The sequence below is a fragment of the Odocoileus virginianus genome, chromosome 24, assembly GCF_023699985.2.
Source record: "Odocoileus virginianus isolate 20LAN1187 ecotype Illinois chromosome 24, Ovbor_1.2, whole genome shotgun sequence".
NCBI classification, from domain to species: domain Eukaryota; kingdom Metazoa; phylum Chordata; class Mammalia; order Artiodactyla; family Cervidae; genus Odocoileus; species Odocoileus virginianus.
In genome coordinates, this window is record NC_069697.1 from 23,116,396 (window position 1) to 23,138,668 (window position 22,273).

The following is a 22,273-nucleotide window of genomic DNA, read 5'->3' on the forward strand; positions in this document are numbered from 1 at the left end:
TCAGCGTTCAATTGTCCTTTGGATGAATTTGTAGGAGAGAAAGTGGTCTCCCCGTCCTATTCCTCCGCCATCTTGGCTCCTCCCCCCTATAAATTATTAAGATCACTAATTTGGCAAAGTTAGAAAAGGTACATTATTATGCATTAGTATAAAACTTCTATTGAGTTTAAAATCCATTCATTAAATAATTATCCCCAATACTTGATCATCTCTTGAGATAGAAGCAATCATCAGAGAGTACTAAATACCTAACTGAGTAGGTAATTTGTGGAGCTGTGCTTGCAATGAACAGAAGAATTTAAATAAGTTGGACTATATTCTAACTGTTGAATACTCCAAATTCGTTGAATGGCAATAATTGCTAATCCACCTCAAAATTGTAGGTGAAAATACTCCTGTATTGGTTTAAATGTTAGCTCAATAATATTAACAGTACAGTACAGTTGACCCACGAACAGCAATGGGTTTCAACTGCGTGGGTCCACTTATCTGTGGATTTTTTTCAATAGTGTTAATAATACAATATTACATGACCGAAGATTAGTTGATGCCAGGGTTGCTGGACCGTGGATACAGAGGAACACAGAATAGTGAGGGCTTATGTTATAATTTATATGTGGCTTTTCTACTGCTCGGAGTGTACAATGTTGAAGCGTCTACACATATTAATGCATACACAGTCTCTTGAGAATTTCATTAGTTCTCATTCTGAGTGGTCAGTGATACCTGTAATGGATTTCAAAATGGTTAAGTATTCTAATGCATCCTTGTGAGTTTCAGAGTAGCCAATCTAGTTGTTATGGTTGATATTTTATTTTCTATGAAAATCTCACAGGTGCACAAGGATATATATATTCTCCCCCAGAACATTTTTTAAAATTTAATTTTTATTTTATATTAGAGTGTAGTTGATTTACAATGTTGTGTTAGTTTCAGGTGTGCAATGAAGTGATTCAGTTATACATAAATTTACTCTTTTTCAGATTCTTTTCCCCTTTAGCTTATTGCAGAATATTGAGTAGAGTTCCCTGTGCTATACAGTAAGTCCTTATTGGTTATTTTGTACGTAGCAGTGTATATCTGTTAATCCCAAGCTCCTAATTTATCCCTCCCCCACCCTTTCCCCTTTGGTAACCACAAGTTTGTTTTCTATGTCCTTGAATCTCTTTCTGTTTTGTAAATAAGTTCATTTGTATCATTTTTTTTTTTAGATTCCACATATAAGTGATATCATATAGTATTTGCATGTCTTTACACTAACAATGAAAGATCAGAAAGAAATTCCATTTACCATTGCATAAAAAAGAGTAAAATACCTGACTTCCTTGGTAGTCCTGTGGTTAAGAATCCACCTGCCACTGCAGGGGCATGGGTTTGATCCCTGGTCTGGAAAGATTCTACATACCAAGTGTCAACGAACCCCATGTGCTACAACTACTGAAGCTCACACACTCTAAAGCCCATGCACTGCAACGGAAGAAGCCACTGCAATGAGAAACCTGTGCACCATAGCTGGCGAGCAGCCCCTGCTCAACGAAAGTAGAGAAAGCCTGCACACAGCAATAAAGACCTAGCGCAGCCAAAAAAAAGAAAAAAAAATAGAATACCTAGGAATAAACCTACCTAAGGAGGCCAAAAACCTGTACTTTGAAAACTATAAGATGCTGATAAAAGAAATTGAAGATGACACAAACAGATGGAAAGACATACCATGTTCTTGGATTGAAAGAATCAATATTGTAAAAATGACTGTACTACTTAAGGCAATCTATAGATTCAATGCAGTTCCTATTAAATTCCCTGGAAAGCTTTAAAGGGAAAAAAATTGAAGACAAGCTAGAAGCTCATTATAGTGGGATGGCTGTATTATGGTACAGTGATAAAATGGAATACAATGATAAAATGAAAGACCTAGATTTATAGGATAAATGTAAAAGGATTTCTGCTCCTGCGACATTACCTTCTTCCAGCTTGTGTCTATGGCCTCATCAGGAGTTGCCTACAATCATTTGAAGGGGAAGAGAAATCTTAGGCCTGTGCAACATGCAGGCACTGCTTGAAAATGGACAGCTATAGTACTACAACCCCTTTCTGGGACATCCCTGAAGGATGGTGGTAAAAGGAAATCCTCCCAGTGGGCAGAATGTCAAGCAGCATACCTGCTTGCTCATTTTTTTTTTAATTGAAGGATAATTGCTTTACAGAATTTTGTTGTTTTCTGTCAAACCTCAGCATGAATCAGCCATAGGTTTACATATATCCTCTCTCTTTTGAACTTCCCTCCCATCTGCCTCCCCATCCCACCCCTCTAGGTTGATACGAGCCCATTTGAGTTTCCTGAGTCATACAGAAAATTTCCATTGGCTATTTTACATGTGGTAATGTAAGTTTCCATGTTACTCTTTCCATACATCTCACCCTCTTCTCCCCTATCCCCATGTCCATATGTCTATTCTTGATGTCTGTTTCTCCACTGTTGTCCTGTAAATAAATTCTTCAGTACCATTTTTCTGGATTCCATATATATACATTAGAATATGGTATTTATCTTTCTCTTTCTGACTCAACTTCACTCTGTATAATAGATTCTAGGTTCATCCACCTCATTAGAACTGACTCAAATGCATTCCTTTTTATGGCTGAGTAATATTCCATTGTGTATATGTACCACAAGTTCTTTATCCATTCATCTGTCAATGGACATCTAGGTTGCTTTCATGTTCTAGCTATTGTATATAGTGTTGCAATGAGCAATGATCCCATTGTTCATGGGATCAAAGAGATCACATTGTTCAAAGAGACATGTGTCTCTTTCAATTTTGGTTTCCTCAGGGTATATGCCTAGGAGTGGGATTGCTGGGTCATATGGTGGTTTTATTCCTAGTTTTTTAAGGAATCTCCATACTGTCTTCCATACTGGCTGTATCAATTTACATTCCCACCAACAGTGCGAGAGCATTTGCTCATTTTTCTTGGAAGGAAAAATGACCAGATGTGTGATTATAAACTGATTCATGTTCTGTGGCCAGTGGTTTGGCTGGATGGTCAGTGGTTTGGAAGGAGTATGACTGGAAAACTGGTAACAAAGAAATTTGGGGAAGAAATATATGGATAGATCTCTCTGAATGAGTGAAAAATGTGAACTTATTTGTATCTTAGTTTTAAATGGAAGAATGCTTTTACCAGGAGACACAAAATGGACTGTAAGTTAAGACTGTTACCTGGACAAAGAAGAGAGTTTCTATGTTGACTGGGGTGATTGATCTTAATAACCAAGGAGAAATTGGTTTACTGCTTCACAGTGCATTAAGGAAAGGTATGTCTGGAATGCAGGAGATCTCTTAAGCTGTCTCTTATTGTTACCACATCCTGTGTTAAAGTCAATGGGAAGTTACAACAACCCAATTCAGACAGGACTAGTAATGACCCAGACCTTTTATGAAAGAGTTTGAGTTATCTACATGGTAAAGAACCACAACCAGTTGAGGTGCTTACAGAGGAAAAGGGGAAATACAGAATAGGGAGTGGAAGAATGTATTCTAAATACCAGCTGTGACTACATGACCAGTAGTAATATCAACTGTAATTGTCATGTGTATTTCTTCCATATTTTGTTATGAATACCTCTTTGTGTGTATTCTTAGCAAGTATCTTTGTTTTCTTCTCTCTTTTATCCTCTTATATAACATAAGATGTATTGTTTTTTACATTATAATATTTAAGTTGCATGATATCAAGAAAAGTGAACACCACCCAAGAACTTTGCATCTTCTTTTGGAGAAAGGTTAAGTACTTTTTCAGTTGAACAAAGGATACTTGTACCATATTGTGTGAAAGTATAACCTTACTGTTATGGACAGAATGTTTGTGTCCCTCCAAAATTAATAAATTGAAACCTCACCCATCAGTGTGATGATATTAAGAGGTAGGATTCTTGGGATTAGGATTAGATGGTGTCGGGAAGATAAAGTTCTCAGCAATGGGATTACTGTCCTTATAAGATTTGCAAGAGCACTGTTTATAATAGCCAGGACATGGAAGCAACCTAGATACCCATCAGCAGATGAATGGATAAGGAAGCTATGGTACATATACACAATGAAATATTACTCAGCCATTAAAAAGAATTCATTTGAATCAGTTCTAATGAGATGGATGAAACTGGAGCCCATTATACAGAGCGAAGTAAGCCAGAAAGATAAAGACCATTACAGTATACTAACACATATATATGGAATTTAGGAAGATGGTAATGATAACCCTATATGCAAAACAGAAAAAGAGACACAGATGTACAGAACAGACTTTGGGACTCTGTGGGAGAAGGCAAGGGTGGGATGTTCTGAGAGAGTAGCACTGAAACAAGTATACTGTCAAGAATGAAACAGATCACCAGCCCAGGCTGGATGCATGAGACAAGTGCTCAGGGCTGGTGCACTGGGAAGACCCAGAGGGATGGGATGGGTAGGGAGATGGGAGGGGGGATCGGGATGGAGAACACATGTAAATCCATGGCTGCTTCATGTCAATGTATGGCAAAAACCACTACAATACTGTAAAGTAATTAGCCTCCAACTAATAAAAATAAATGGCGGGGGGGAGACAAAAGAAAAAAAAAAGATTTGCAAGAGAACTTCTATCCCTTCCTGCTTTCTGTCATGTGAGGATGCAAGGAATCAGTGGTCAGTAACTAGAAGAGTAGCTAAAAGAGCAGTTTCACCAGAACTTGACCATGCTGACACCCTGACCTCAGACTTCCAAACTTTAGAACTCTGGGAAATACATTTCTGTTGTCTATGAGCCACCCAGTCTATGGTACTTTGCTATAACAGCCTGAACTAAGACACTTGTTATTATCTTTATTTAGGTATTAATTATGGCTTAAAGAGTGCCAAATTGGCAAGGGGTATACTTGTGATGATAAATTTTATGTATCAACTTAGCTAGTCTGTGGTGCCCAGATGTTTGGTTTAAATGTCAGTTTAGATGTTGTTGTGAAGGTATTTTTTAGATATGATTAGCATTTAAATCAGTATTTTGAATAGAGCAGATTATCTTCTATACTGTTGCTGAGCAGCATGTAAATTCCATTTTTATAAAAAATTCATATTCAAACATTTATAAATTAGTAGTCATGGAAAAAAGTTCTGGAAATAACGCACATCAAACCAACAGCAGTTACCTCTGGGGAATGGGACAGGCGTTGAGGTGAGGAAAGAGGTGGGTCATTCCTCTTCAATCTTATAAAATTTCTGTAATTAAAATTTACCCAATTGGAATATATTTCTTACATTTTTATTTTATTCCAGAAGAAGATTATATTTTTCTTTATTTAGAGTTTATTTTGGTTAAGAGGATCAGTGATCAGACCAACAGATTTTGTTCCCCAACGTTCACCTTCAACTGTATGCTAGGACTAGTGCTAAGTGTGTCAAACACAGCTACACCGTGACCATCCTCCCTCCAACCTGCTGGCTGTACAAATGTGTGGAATAAGACTAAGAATAATGTAACTTGTTTGAGATTACTTTCTGTAACTTGTTTGAGATTACTTTCCCCCCCAATAACTACATGTAGTAAGATAGATTGTTAAAGATGTGAGATACTTTGTGTGAGTAAAAATGGTATTTTTTGGTAGTGTACTTGCAGTGTTGCAAGTTGCCCAGGCAGCAGACTCTGAGACACAGCTTAGCATGCAGGATGTTTATTAAGCAGTGCCCTTGGGATTAAAACTTGTCAAAACATGGGGAAGGAAGCAGAGAGATAAATCCAGCTGTGTACACCAACCACAGTCTCAGCTGACCTCACAAAGAGCTCAGAAGCTAGTAATGGCCATTCGGGGTTGTCCTAAGTTGGCCCTTGATGGCTAAATCTTTATACTCCTATATCAGCCAGCCATTGTATAGGGGCCACGCTGGAAGGGGCATGGTTTTAGGCAAAGCTCTTTGCTTCTGAGGCAATCCTGGAATGGGTTGGCTGACAGCAGAAGCTTGATTGAGGTAATTCCTGAAAGGTGTTAACATAGGGCAAGACTGTCTGCCAACAGTACTCCTAGCCGAGGCAAGTTCATCAAGAAGAAGAATCTGGGTGGCACAGCACAATGTCTATCTCATGCCCTCTTCTTATTCTTGGGATCAACTTCTCAAAACCGTTTATGTGTCTTTTTTGTATGTAATTGTATTACATAATCATATCAGTATGATAATTCAATGAGATAAGTCATGTGAAATACTTATGATGCTTCTTAACTGCTTCCATTATTATAATTATTAATACCATTGTTATTCTCATCTAGGTGGCAGACATCTTGGGAAAAAAGTGTAATTTCCCAGGCTGTGTTTTTTTTAAGCATGGAGAGGAGCTGGTACAAATGGAAAGGAAAATTATAATGTTTCTGTTGAGCATACCTTATATTAAGTTTATCCTGAAAAAGTTTCAAATTTTGTCTTCCTGTGGTACGAATGCTAATCCCTTTCACATGACAAAGGAAATGCTATTCTTCCCTTTTGATTTTATAAGATATAATTCAGTGTCATGTGATGATTCCTAATAAATTTTCTTTCCTGGTTTATTAAGAAGGAAGTTAGGCCCAGATTGTAAAGTCATTTCAAATGTAATCCCATCATAAACCACAGCAATAAATGAAAAGTTGGCTTCTGCTCTAGGAAAAAATAGTCATGCGAGACTATTGTGTTAATGCCATTGACATTTGGTTTTGTACATTTGACTGCTATGCTGATGAAAAGTATCTGTTAATCAGGGGGGAAAAAGAAGCTAACACTTACTGAGTGTACTTCTAGATATTTTACCTGTATTATTTCATATATCAGTCTTCTGTGGTAGACACTGTTATTATCTCTTTTACAGATGATGAAACTGAGGTTTGATTAAGGTCAAACATCTAGTCAGGGGGCAGCAAAGGAATTAGGACCCAGGATATTTGGACATCTTTTTTTGGTGTTAGTTCTAGAAGGTTTTGTAGGTCTTTGGAGAACCGCTCAATTTTAGCTTCTTTGGCATTAGTGGTTGGGACATAGACTTGGATTACTGTGATATTGAATGGTTTGCCTTGGAAACAAACTGAGATCATTCTGTCAGTTTTGAGATTGCACCCAAGTACTGTATTTTGGACTCTTTTGTTGACTATGATGGCTACTCCATTTCTTCTAAGGGATTCTTGCCCACAGTAGTAACTATAATGGTTATCTGAATTAAATTAATCCATTCCCCTCCATTTCAGTTCAGTGATTCCTAAAATGTCAATGTTTACTCTTGCCATATCCTGTTTGACCACTTCCAATTTACCTTGATTCATCGGCCTGACATTCCAGGTTCTTATGTAATACTGTTTTTACAGTGTCAGACTACTTTCACCACCAGACACATCCACAACTGGGTGTTGTTTCTGCTTTGGCTCAGTCTTTTCATTCCTTCTGGGGCTATTTCTCTGCTCTTCTTCAGTAGCATATTGGGGACCTACTGACTTGGGGAGTTCATCTTTCAGTGTCCTATCTTTTTGCCTTTTCATACTGTTCATGGTATTCTCAAGGCAAGTTTGCTAAAGGGGTTTGCTATTCCCTTCTCCAGTGGACCACATTTTGTCAGAACTCTCCACCATGGCCTGTCTGTCTTTGGTGGCCCTGCACAGCATAGCTCATGCTTTCATTGAGTTAGACAAGGCTGTGATCCATATGATCAGTTTGGAGAAACTCTGTCAGCAAAAACCAGACCGGGAACTGACTGTGGCTCAGATCATGAACTCCTTATTGCCAAATTCAGACTTAAATTGAAAAAAGTGGGGAAAACCACAAGACCGTTCAGGTATGACCTAAATCAAATCCCCTATGATTACACAGTGGAAATGAGAAATAGATTCAAGGGATTAGATCTGGTAGAGTGCCTGGACAACTATGGATGGAGGTTTGTAATATTGAACAAGAGGCAGTGATCAAAACCATCCCCAAGAAATGCAAAAAGTCAGAATGGTTGTCTAAGGAGACCTTACAAGTAGCTGAGAAAAGAAGAGAAGTGAAAGGAAAAGGAGAAAAAGATATACCCATCAGAATGCAGAGTTCCAAAGAATTGCAAGGATAGATAAGAAAGCATTCCTAAGTGGAAAAATGCAAAGAAATAGAGGAAAATAGTAGAATGAAAAAGATTAGAGATCTATTCAAGAAAATTAGAGATACCAAGGGAACATATCATGCAAAGATGAGCATGATAGAGAACAGAAATTGTATGGACCTAACAGAAGCAGAAGATATTAAGAAGAGGTGGCAAGAATACATAGAAGAACTATACAAAAAAGAGCTTATTGACCCAGATACCCACGATGATGTGATTACTCACCTAGAGTCAGACATCCTGGAGTGGGAAGTCAAGTGGACCTTAGGAAGCATCACTATGAACAAAGCTAGTGGAAGTGATGGAATTCCACCTGAGCTACTTCAAATCCTAAAATATGATGCTGTTAAAGTGTTGTACTCAATATGCCAACAAATTTGGAACACTCAACAGTGGGCACGGGACTGGAAAAAGTCAGTTTTCATTCCAATTGCAAAGAAGGGCAATGCCAAAGAAATACTCAAACTACAGCACAACTGCACCTGTTTTATATACTGGCAAGGTCATGCTCAAAATTCTCCAAGCTAGGCTTCAACAATATGTGAACTGAGAACTTCCAGATGTTCAAGCTTGAATTAGAAAAGGCAGAGGAACCAGAGATCAAATTGCCAACATCCATTAGATCATAGGAAAAGCAAGAGAATTGAAAACATCTACTTCTGTTTCATTGACTACGCTAAAGCCTTTGACTGAGTGGATCACAAAAAATTGTGAAAAATTCTTAAAAAGATGGGAATACCAGACCACCTTACATGCCTTCTGAGAAACCTGTATGCAGATCAAGAAACAACAGTTGGAACTGGACATGGAACAGTGGACTGGTTCAAAATTGGGAAAGAAGTGTGACAAGGCTGTATAGAAGCAGCACTCTTGCAACCCTTCTTGGGAATCTGAGGTAATGAGTCTAGACTCCTTCTATCTTCATAATGAGTGTCTTCTAAATGGTCTCCTTGCCCTTTCCTGTAATCTGATCTCAATCAGGTTTTGGGTCATCACAAATAACCTTGTAGTTGTGTAGCATACAATTCCAGGCTTATCACTCAGAAAACTATTAAATGTTTGCAAGAAACCATAAACCTATGCTTTTTCATTCCCCAGTATAACCCTGGAGCCCACACCAGCAAGAAACAGGCTGAGAAAATTTCAAATCTCCAAGAAGGACATAGTTTTTAATACCAACTTCAGATGTGGCCACAGAGGATATTGATGAAGGAACCCCCATATTGCAGAGTCAGGGTGTTCAGAAGGGCCAACCAATCAGATTCTCTCCTTGTTGGGGCAGAGAATCTTTGTGGTCCTTGCTCATTAGGAATTTGACAGTTGTTGTGGACCAGTGACTACTATGAATTTCCCATTTTCCACTTTTCTGATTTGGAGTTTTTATTGTGGTTATCTTGTCTTTGTCATACCATTACATAGTGACTACCTTATGAAAAGGAACCACATCCAGATATGATGGAAAAGTTGCTTAGCACTCACAAATCTTGGGCTCCAGTATGGAGGTGGTAACTGGGTGGGACGTTTGACTGGTTCCCATGGGAAGAAGGTGAATGTGCTCTTGTGTATCAGAAGCTCAGTTCTGTTCAGTTCAGTCACTCAGTAGTGTTTGACTCTTTGTGACCCCATAAACCACAGCACGCCAGGCCTCCCTGTCCATCACCAACTGCCGGAGTTTACCCAAACCCATGTCCTTTGAGTCAGTAATGCCATCCAACCATCTCATCCTCTGTCATTCCCTTCTCCTGCCCTCAATCTTTCCCAGCATCAGGGTCTTTTCAAATCAGTCAGCTCTTCACATCAGGTGGTCAACGTGTTGGAGTTTCAGCTTTAACATCAGTCTTTTAGGGTGGATCTCCTTAAGAATGGACTGGTTGGATCTCCTTGCAGTCCAAGGGACTCTCAAGAGTCTTCTCCAACACCACAGTTCAAATGCATCAATTCTTTGGTGCTCAGCTTTCTTTATAGTCCAGCTCTCACATCCATACATGACTACTGGAAAAACCATAGCCTTGACTTAGACGAACCTTTGTTGGCAAAGTAATGTCTCTGCTTTTTAATATGCTGTCTAGGTTGGTCATAACTTTCCTTCCAAGGAGTAAGCATCTTTGAGTTTCATGGCTTCAATCACCATCTGCAGTGATTTTGGAGCCTAAAAAAAATAAAATCAGCCACTGTTTCCATTGTTTCCCCATCTATTTGCCATGAAGTGGTGGAACTGGATGCCATGATCTTAGTTTTCTGAATGCTAAGCTTTAAGCCAACTTTTTCACTCTCGTCTTTCACTTTCATCAAGAGGCTCTTTAGTGTATCAGAAGGGTATGTATCAATACTTGGGTGACAAGAGAAGTGGTCTATAGAAAAGCCTCTGACATTTATTCTGTTGGTCTTTCTTTTATTAATAGAAACTCCAGTTTTTAGTTGGGAAAATGACTCAAGCTAGAAACAGCATTTTCCAGCTTCCTCTGAATGTAGGTCAAATAACTAAGTTCTGGCCAATGGGATATGAAAGGGGATGATTGTCACCCTTAAGGAAATATCTTTACTTTTTATCCTTTCACACAAGCTGCAATTTGATGGTGAACCAGCTTTGACTTTGCAATAGAGAACTTCCTTTAGTTTATTTTTTTGCAAAGGTTGGCAAATATTCTTCAAGGGCCTGATAGGAAATATTTTGACTTAATAGGCCATAGAGTCTCTGTCACAACTCATTTCTGCTGTCATAGCTCAAAATCAGCCATAGACAGTACTTACACACTTGGGCATAGCTGTGTTCTAATAAGTTTTTTTTTTGTTTGTTTGTTTGTTTTTTAATGAAAACAAGCCATCACCCTACTGACTATAGTTTCTCTACCCCTTGCTCTAGTGGAAAAATAACATAGGTGAAATCTGGGTCTTTGGGTGACCTCATGGAACAAAGCCACCCTACTCTGCACATCATCCACCCGCTCAGACTTTTATGTGAAGGAGAAACAACTCTTTATTTTTATGTAAGTCATTGTTATGTTGGATTCTGTTAAGGCATTCAAACCAATGTCTTAATGCAGCCATATCTTATTGTGAGAAATCCCTAAATATATGTAATCATGATCCACTTTCTGATTTAGTCACATCTGCAGGGCTCCTTTCAGAGACTTTGGAAGCTTACTCAGGCCTGTGTCTCATCAAAGGGGATTAATCAAAGAAGAGCAGCCTGATGGAAGAACTGTCCCGTGTGAATCAGGCTGTGCATTCTTCTAGCTATGGCCTCGCTCCTGCACATGTGAAAAAGGAGAAAGACAACAGAAAATGAAAGCGATGTTTGTAAATTAATGCATCCCTTGAATCCATATGTTCATTCTACAAGTATTAATTGAGCGCTAGATATTAGGGAAGCAGTAATGAACAAAGCACACAGAAATCCCATGCCACACATCCTGTTGTTGAAATTTATAGGTTAATAAATAAATTGGAAGAAAGAAAGGAAGGGAGGGAGGGAGGGAGGGAGGGAGGAAGGAGAGAAAAATGGAAAAGAATACTTTGTGTGTAAGATGATAAAGCCTAATAAATAATAACACAGGTAGGAATGAAAGAAAGAATTATAGGAGATGGAAAGTAACATTATGTTTACGGTAAGTAACCCAAAAATGGGCTTCCCTGGTGGCTCAGACAATAAAGAATCTGCCTGCAATGCAGGAGACCCAGGTTTGATCCCCGAGTCAGGAAGATCCCCTGGATAAGGAAATGGCAACCCATTCCAGTATTCTTACCTGGAGAATCCCATGGACCTGAAGGGCTGCAGTCCACGGGGTCACAAAGACTCAGCCATGACTTAGTGACTGTTCAACCACAACAAAAGCCCAAAAATGCTAATTAAATTCATATTTTCAAGTTAAATCCAATGATGTTTAGAATGAAAAGATTCATTATTGTCTCAAATCTCCATAGTCACAGAAATCTGGATATATAGGGCTACAAAAATAGAATACACTTATAAGTGAAGATAGATGTTCCATACTCCAGTAAACCATAGTCCTCCCTCAGCTGTACTTGAAAAACCTTATAATAATTCCTATACTGAAAATTCATGAAAGTTCTTTTCAGATCTTCCATGTGTCCTCATTCATTATGTTACTGTCAAGAAAGATGTCTCCTGAGTACAAATTCCTTCCACCATTGGCTTTTTCTAATTAAGAAAAAGAACTTCTAATCCTTTCTCTAACTCTCATCCTTTCCCCAATCCAGGCTGATCCCACTCACTGCTTTATATCAATTCCCTATAAGTGCCACTCTTGTTTCCATGAATTTTGAATGACTGCTCCACACTGGAAAACCCATAACAAACCACAAAATATTCTTCAGTGAAGCTGAACAGTCAGAGGAGTGTTTTTCCAAGTGTTATCACTTCACTTTTTTCTCTCTCTCTCTCTGGGAATACGCCACTGTTTTTACTTCCTTTTTATTTTTGCATTCTTTGTCTTTTTTGGAGTACCCTTTTCTAAATCTCTTCCTATTTCTTTCTGTAAGTCTCTCTGTCTCTCTGGATGTTTACTTTGCACACTGTCAAATATTTATTTAAAAACCTGATCAAGGAACAGAGACACAGATTTAGAGAATGGACTTGAGGACACAGTGGGAGAGGGAGAGGGTGGGATGAAGGGAGAAAGTAGCATCAACATATGTACACTATCGGGTGTAAGATGGACAGCTGGTGGGAAGTTGCTGTGTAGCACAGGGAGCCCAGTCTGGTGCTCTGTGATGACCTAGACAGATGGGATAGAGCGAGAGAAGGGAGGCTGGGGAGGAGGGGATGTATGTATGTTGTTCAGTCGCTCAGTCGTATCGACTCCTTGCGACCCCATGGATTGCAGCACACCAGGCTTCCCTGTCCTTCACTATCTCCCAGAGTTTGCTCAAACTCATGTCCATTGAGTCAGTGATGCCATTCAACCATCTCATCCTCTGTCACCTTCCTCTCATCCTGCCCTCAATCTTCCCTAGCGTCAGGATCTTTTCCAGTGAGTTGGCTCTTTGCATCAGGTGAGCAAATTATTGGAGCTTTGGCTTCAGCATCAGACCTTCCAGTTAATATTCAGGATTTATTTCCTATTGGATTTACTGATTTGATCACCTTGCAGTCCACGGGACTCTCAAGAGTCTTCTCCAGCACCACAGTTCGAAAGCATCAATTCTCTGGTGCTCAGCCTTCTTTATGGTCCAACTCTCACATCCACACATAACTACTGGAAAAACCATAGATTTGCCTATATGGACCTTTTTTTTCAGAGTGATATCTCTGCTTTTTAATATGCTGTCTAGGTTTGTCATAGCTTTTCTTCCAAGGAGCAAGCATTTTTAATTATGTGACTGATTTGTGGTGGTGTATAGTGATAACCAGCACAACATTGTAAAAATTTTTAAATAAAAAAAATAGAAAAATCCTGATCAAGCTACTTTGACATTCTGGTGATTCTTATCTGGAACTACTGTTGAATTTAGCACTGCCATCAAAAGAGAGGGGTTGGTTATAGAAAGTGATAAGAGAAATGGATTCTGGGCTGAGAGTAATTCATAATGAAATTTCAAGGGCACTTTTTTCTGTTTAAAATTGTTTTTTGAGGAATACTTGATTTACAATATTACATTACTTTCAGATATACAACATAGAGATACAAAATTTTATAAATTAAACTCCAGTTACAGTTATAAAATATTGGCTATATTCCCCATGTGGTACAATATACCCTTGTAGCTTATTGGTTTTATACTGTGTAGTGTTTACCACTTAATCCCCTAATCCCAAATTGTTACTACCTTCCTTCCATCACCTAACTGGTAGCCAATAGTTTGTTCTTTATATCCATGAATCTATTTTTTTTTTAATGTAATCACTACTTATTTTACTTTATTAAATTCCACATACAAGTAATAACATACACTATTTGTCTTTGTCTGACTTATTTCATTAAACATAATGCCTTCCAGAACCATCCATGTTGCTGTAAATAGCAAAATTTCATTCTTTTATATGTCTGAGTCACGTTCCATTGTATATATAGACCACATCCTCTTTATACATCATTTCTTGATGCATACTTATGTTCCTTCTGTATCTTAGCTTTTCTAAATAATGCTTCTGTGAACTTTGGGGTGCTTGTATCTGTTTAAATTAGTATTTTTGTATTCTTTGGATATATGCCCAGGAGTAAAATTGCTGGATCATTGGGTATTTCAATTTTTTGAGGAAACCCCATAATGTTTTCCATATTGGCTGCACCAGTATACAGTTCCACCAACAGTGCAGGGTTTCTACTTCTTCATATCTTAGTCAACATTCATTATTTACTGTCATTTGACAATTGCCAGTTTTACAGAATTGAGATGATATCTCATTGTGTTTTTGATTTGTGTTTTTCTGATTATTGAGGATCTGATTATTTTCTGATTATTGAGAACTGAGGATCTTTGCATGTGCCTGTTGGCCATCTGTGTGTCTTCACTGGAAAAATGTTTTTTTTTATTTAAATGTCCATTTTTAATGGAGTTATTTGTTTGATATTGATTTGTATGAGCTCTTTATGTGCTTTGGAAATTACACCTTATCAGTCATTTCATTTATAAATATTTTTTTCTCATTCATTAAGTTGTCTTTTCGACCTGTCAGTGATTTAAATTTGCTGTGTATAAGTTTTAAGTCCAATTTTTAATTTTGTTTTTGTTTCCTTTGCTTTAAAAGACAGATTCAAAGAAGTGTTATAATTTGACATTTTAGCAATATTAATTCTTCCAATCCATGAACATAGTGTATCTGTCAATCTGTTTTTGTTGTCTTCAGTTTGCTTTTCAGTGTCTTACAGTTTACAAGTTAAGGTCATTTACCTCCTTAGGTAGGTTTATTCCTAGGTATGTTTTTCTTTTTGATGTGATATAAATGGGATTGTTTCCTTAACTTCTCTTTATCATAGTACATGGTTAGTATATAGAAAAATGACAGATTTCTGTTATTAATTTATATCCTGCAACTTTATAGAATTCATTGAAGAGCTCTAGTAATTTTTTTCTGGCATTTTTAGGATTTCTTGTGTATAATACCATGTCATCTGCAAATAGTGATAATTTTACTTCTTCTTTTCCAGTTTGGATTTCATTTCTTTTTCTTGTCTGATTTGTGTGGTCAAGACTTACAGTACTATACTGAATAACAGTTTTGAGCGTGGGCATCCTTGTCCTGCTTCTTTTTTAGAGGAAATGTTGTCAGCTTTCCCCCTTTGAGTATGATGTTAGATGTAGGATTATCATATATGGCCCTTATTATTTTGAGATATGGTCTCTCTGTACCCACTTTCTGGAGAGTTTTTATCATAAATGTATATTAAATCTTGTGCAGAGTTTTTTCCTGCCTGTAGTGACATGATCATTTGCTTTTTATTCTTCAGTTTGGTAATATGTCACATTAATTGATTTATGAATATTGAACTATCCTTACACCCCTGGGATAAATCCCACTTGATCATGGTATATGATCCTTTTAATGTATTGTTGTGTTCAGTTTGTTAGTATTTAGCTGAGAATTTTTTTCATCTATGTTCATCAGTGATATTGCCCTGTAATTTTCTTTCCTTGTAGTGTCTTTGTCTGGTTTGGGTATCAGGGTGATGCTAGCCTCGTAGAATGGGTTAACAAGCATTCCTTCCCCTGCAATGTTTTTTAGTAGTTTGAGAAGGCTAGGTATTAACTCTTCTCTCCATGTTTGGTAGAATTTACCTGTGAAGCCATCTGGCCCTGGATTTTATTTATTAGGAATTTATTACTCATTGATTTCACTCCAGGTAATTGGTCTGTTCATATGTTCTATTTCTTCTTGTTTCAGCCTTGGGAGATTGTACATTTCTAGGATTTGATCCATTTTTTCTAGGTTGTCCAATTTATTGGTGTATAATTGTTCATAGTAGTCTTCTAAGATCTTCTATATTTCTGTGGTGTTGAAGCTAACTTCTTTTTTACTTCTACTTTTATTGATTAGGTCCGTTTGTTTTCTTAATGTGTCTGGCCAAAGGCTTGTTAAACTTTTTCAACTTTTTAAAGGATGAACTTTCCATTTCGTTGATCTTTTCTGTTCTGTTAGCCTCAATTTCATTTATATCTGCTCTAATTTTTATGATTTCTTTCCTTCTACTAAATTTTGGTTTTGTTTGTTCTTCTTTCTCTAGTTCCTTTGGTGTAAGATTAGGTTAGTTATTAGAGATTTTTCTCATTTTCTGAGGTAAGCTTGTATCACTATAAACTTCTCTCTTAGAACTGCTTTTGATGTGTCTCATAGATTTTGGATTGTTTTGTTTTCATTTTCATCTGTATGCATGTATTTATTACAGTTTCTTCTTTGGTTTCTTTAGTGGCTCTTTGGTTGCTCGTGGAATATTGCTTGCACTCTTAAGTGTTCGTGTTTTCAGTTGTTTTTTTTTCTCTTGTATTTGATTTCCAGTCTCACAGCATGGGGTGGGAAAAGATGCTTGGTATGATTTCAGTTTTCTAAAACTTACTGAGGCATTTTGTGATCTTGCATATGATCTCTCTTGGAGACTATTCCATTTGCACTTGATAAGAATGTGTATTCTGCTGCATTTTGATGGCATGTTCACATTTAACTATTATCTCCAACTTATAAACTGTGTCATTTTGTGTTTCCTTATTGATTTTCTGTCTGGATGATCTGTCCATTGATGTGAGTAGAATGTGAAGCTCCTCTATTATTGTGTTACTATCAGTTTCTCCCTTTATCTGTTAATATTTACTTTATCTGTTAAATGGCCTTATTTTGCTTGCATATATATATATATTTTCACAATTTTTGATTTGATCTCTTGGTCATTATGTAATGTCCTCTTTGTCTCTTATAACATTATTTGTTTTACCTTCTCTTTGTGTGATGAAAGTATTGCCATTCCAGCTTTAATTTCCATTTGTGTGGAATACCTTGACTCAGTGGAAAAGAATCCACCTGCCAATGCTGGAGTCACAGAAGCTGCAGCTTTGATCCCTGAGTCAGGAAGATCCCCTGGAGGAGGAAATGGCAACCCACTTCAGTATTCTTGCCAAGATAATTTCATGGACAGAGGACCCTGGCAGGCTACAGTCTGTAGGGTTGCAAAGAGTCAGATACAACTGAGCACACACTACTTACAACCTTTTCCCACATGCTTTCAATTTGTATATGCCTTTAGACCTGAAGTGAGTCTCTCCTAGGCAGTATACATGTATATATATATATATGTATGGGTCTTGCATTTATATCAATTCAGTCATGCTATGTTTTTTAATAGGAGCATTTAGTCTATTTACATTTAAAGTCATAATTTACATCTGTACTTACTGCCATTTTGTTCATTGTTTGGGAACTATTTTGTAGTTATTTTTCCTTCTTTTTTTTTCTCTTTTGTGATTTAATGACAGTGTTATGTCTTTAGTGTTATGTTTGGATTTGTTTCTCTTTTCTGTATATGTATCTCATAGATTTTTGATTTGTGATTACCATGAGTTTGATACACAGTAGACTATATGTGTGTAATTAATTTATGTTGCTGATCTCCTGATTTCAAATGCATCTTAACAATCCTGCATTTTTATGGTCTCCCCATAGTAATTATAGTTTTTGACATCCTATTTTACATCTATTAGTTTTATGTATGCCATATCTGCTTCTTATGGATGTGGATTATTTTACTTTTTTGTCTTTTAACCTGTGCTAGCTCTATATGTGGTTGATTTACTACCTGTATGATTTATTTACCTGATGGCTCAGATGGTAAAGAATCTGCCTGAAATACAGGAAACCTGGGTTCGATCCCTGAGTCAGGAAGATCCTCTGGAGAAGGGAATGACAACCCACTCCAGTATTCTTGCTTGGTGAATTCCATGGACAGAGTAGCCTGATGCGGTTGCATCAGTAGTCCATGGGGTTGCAAAGACTAGGACATGATTGAGTGACTAATACTTTTTCCTTTTGCGATGTTCATGTTTCTAGTTTTAACGTTTTAATTTTGCTTAAAGAAGTCCCTTTAATACTTTTTAAACAGATTGCTTGGGCTTATGAAATCTTTTAATTTTTTGCTTATCTGTAAACTTTTGATCTCTCCATCACATGTGAATGAGAGCCTTGCTGGGTAGAGTATTCTTGGTTGTAGTTTTTACTTTTTCATCATTTTAAACTAGGGTTAAATTAAGATTTCTTCATTATGACAAAAAGTATCTACAAAACAATCATATAAATCTATATAGTGGAGAACTGAAATCTTTCTGCTAAAACCAGAAATTAATATTTATTAAGTATTTCTGTTCTTATCACTTCTATTTAATATCTTTATGGAGGTCCTAAGCATTTCTATATGCAGGGAAAAAGGAAATATAACAAGCTCAGATATAATGAGGGAAACTAACTTTACATGAAGATGACAAGGTTGTGCACATGTATAACTATACATACACATTTGTTAGAAACAATAAGTAAATTAAAGTCATAGTATAGACAGCCAGTATATTAAATTCAAATATATTTCCACATATTACCAGTGATCAGTTGAATTTTTAAAATTCCAAAAACATTATTTAAAAAGCATAAAAATATATATTTATTGATGGATTGATTGATCACAAAGTGAGACTTCTATAGTGAATCTTAAAAATCTTCAATGATAGAAATCAAATAAGCCTAAATAAATATAGATATATTCTTTTTATGTCATTGAATAAATAATGTTAAGTATCCATTTGTCTGTATCTTCAATTCGATCCAAGTCAATATGTCAGAAGACTTGCTGTTAAAATTGACCGTTAGATTCCAAAATATATATGACAAATTAAAAAGTGCCAGTGAACAAAAATAATCTTGAAAAAAAAAGTTGTAGGAATCACATGCCTGATATACAAGCTTATACATCTACATTAATAAAGTCATTGAGATACTGACATAGATAGAAAAATAAGTCAGAAGGGTAGAAAAAGAAGTATAAAATAGTTCCATACATTTATGGTTAATTGGTTTTTGACGACTCTAAGAATACTTAATAGAAAAAGGGAAAGTCTTTCAACAAACTATGCTGAAAAAACACAGAACTACCTATATGATAACAAAAACATGATTCATACCTCATGTGATACACAAAACTCAGACTTAATCATGAACACTACAATTATGAAACATCTAGAATTAAACCAAAAAGTGCACAAAAAGTGCGCTTAGGGAGCTAACATTTCTTAGACAAAGAAAAAGGTAAAAAACTGAATTTTGATAAAAATAAATCATGTTTCCCTAATCACTTCTGTATATTAATTAGTAGTTTGTAGTAATAGTACAGTTCATAACTTGAGAGGAAATGGACCAAGCGAATGGTGAATTGATTGTTCCACACTTTAATTGTAACTCTAAGGTTACACCTTTACAGGATAAGCAAATCTTGGTGGAGTCTGAGTGCCCAGTACATAACACAGTACATAACCCAGTACATAAACACACTTACAGAACCGTGGGGCTAACAATAGCTGTCCAATGTGATCCACTTGTCAGTGTCAGATCATTTCACTTACAGTCATTATCGATCCAATATTTTCCTGTTAATAGTGGATGCATTTTCTTCATTGCATCATTTCTTTTTATTGTATGTCATATTTAAATGCCTCGCAGAGGCCAGAAACCTAAAACTTTGTCCATTCCTATCTACAGAACTTAGAGCAATACACAATGAAAAGATTTATTCTTGCTTTCTTTCATCAGTGTTTGGTATCTGCAGAGCCTCTTGAGACTTCCAAGCAGCAACACTATCCTTAGCTCAAGAACTTCCACTGGTAATCCAGTCATTTTATGTGCCATACCACTTGGAGTGATGTCAGGAAAGTTCTTTGAGAGCCTCATTTTCCGCCCAACAAGTAGCAATAGAACATGTTTCTGCATGTGTGGGTCACTCCCTGAAATTTCATTCTTAGAAAACCCTTACAAATAAACTTCCACACTAAGAGGGAACATTTCTTAGTGGCCCTCATGTATTTGACTGTTTGTCTCTCTAATCATCCAGGGCATGACCGGAATCCATAGATATTTAATGACCTCAGAATACTCTTGATGCTTTTCAATAGTGAGGCTACATATATCAAATACCATTGAAAAGATAGCATCTATTTTTCAAATGGTCTAAAAGAATAATCTGCATCAGGTAGTTTTCAAATCCAAAACCCAAGAGAATTTTGCAAAGAAATCCTATTTGATTTTTGCCAAAGGGTTAGCCCACACATATATTACAGAAATGTCTACTATTGATATATGAACAGTCAGATCTTGTAGGCTAATAGAGAAGTCCTGGGGCTGATTCTCAGTAAATTTATTAAGGATTTCTGCTTAGGGTCCTACTAAAATTCCAGTTTCTACCTGGTGACTTTGTGACAAGAGGCAGGTTCCTAGGTTTAGGAGCATGCTTTTGGCAAAACCAGAAAAGTCCTATGGTCTCTGTCTTCTTGCTTATTAGCATGATCTGAAAAACATGACAGCATGTTACGTATTTCAGGCAGTGTCTCTGGTTGCTCCAACACATAATTCCTAGATTTTCCACAGATGGAACTAGGCCTTGAATATTACTTGAAAACCACTACCCTTTAGTTATCATATGAATATTAGAAGTCTTAATTCTTTTGAGTTTATTCCTCTAAGGAAGCAATTAACATGATAACTACTAATTTGCCCTTAATGGTTATTAATTCCAAATCTTGTCTGAGTTAGATTATGGCAATAAGCTAAAAGACTCAAATATCCCTGGGGCAATATAGTGAATGTATACAAACTCCAATCTGTGAAAACTCACATTGTGTCTGTGTGGACTGAGGGACTATTATGAAAGTTGTTACAAAAGTGGATAAGCGTTCACCAGTCCCACTTGGCCTGTTGCTCTTCCTAAATTGTCTTTATAATATTGTTGCCAGCACAGGCCCTTGGATCTTTAATCAACGGAAATACATAAGTGGCCAGAACAGAGTTCCATGCTGCACTTTATTGGGTCTCATTCTGTAGCACAAGGGAGCAAAAGCAAGTAACAGATACCCTTGCCCACTCCTCCAGAGGAACGGCTTGGGTCACTAAAGGAGTAATGAAAAAAAAAAAAAAAAAGATTAATGAGGCAGGTCCACGTGTTGGTCAGGAGACAGAGTTGAGATGGTCTCGCCACCCCTTGGTGGTGCTGTGTACAGGGATCATGCACAGTACCCTGCTTTTGCTCCAGGTACCTCAGAAGTGGTGTTTGGTTTGTGGTTGCATTATAGTTATTGTTCAGAATTTCCCCAACTACACGTGTATCCCTTATAGTTTCTTTGGATCCTATTGACCCAGGAGACATTTGTCCAGGTGCAAGTACTCCAGCAAGAGTCCCAGGTCCCAGCCTATTTCAATGTCAGGTAGCTGAAATAATCAGCAGACTCACCTTGTCTGACATTTAATAATCTCCACTACCTGTTATTATAGGGCTTCCCAGGTGACTCAGATGGTGAAGAATCTGCCTGCAATGCAGGAGACCCTGTTCAATCCCTGAGCTGGGAGGATTCCCTGGAGAAGGAAATGACAACCCACTCTGGTATTCTTGCCTGAAGAATTCCATGGACCAGAGGAGCCTGGTGAGCTACAGTCTATGGATCGCAAAGAGTCGGACATGAGTCAGTGTCTGACACTTTCATTTTCATCTGTTATTAAGTGGAATCAGATAATTATTTTTTAGAAAATTTAGTCAGCATCGAATTTCATCCTCAGTCATTTCCTTAATGAGACCATTAATGTTGTTCTCCTTGAATTTGCATTGCTTAGTTTACTGATGGCGATGGTTCAGGCAGTTGTAAAGGCTCCAATTAACCAAACCTCCCAGAATTGGGCAAATTTTAACCCAGCAAATATCCAAAGGGAGAAAGACAAAGATACCACGTCTTGTTCTCATACCACGTCCATCCCAATTATACATTCAGGTATCAAAGTCTTTCAGCCCCAAACTACCAGGAATACAGCTATAGTTAAATTGGGTTGGGTTTAGTACTCATAGCAGTGAGGAGAACATAAACCATGGGGAATTACAGACAGGTGCCTTAATCCAAGGATGTAAGAAAGGACTTGTTACAGGATTTGAGTATATGTGAGGTGACTTGGGGGAGG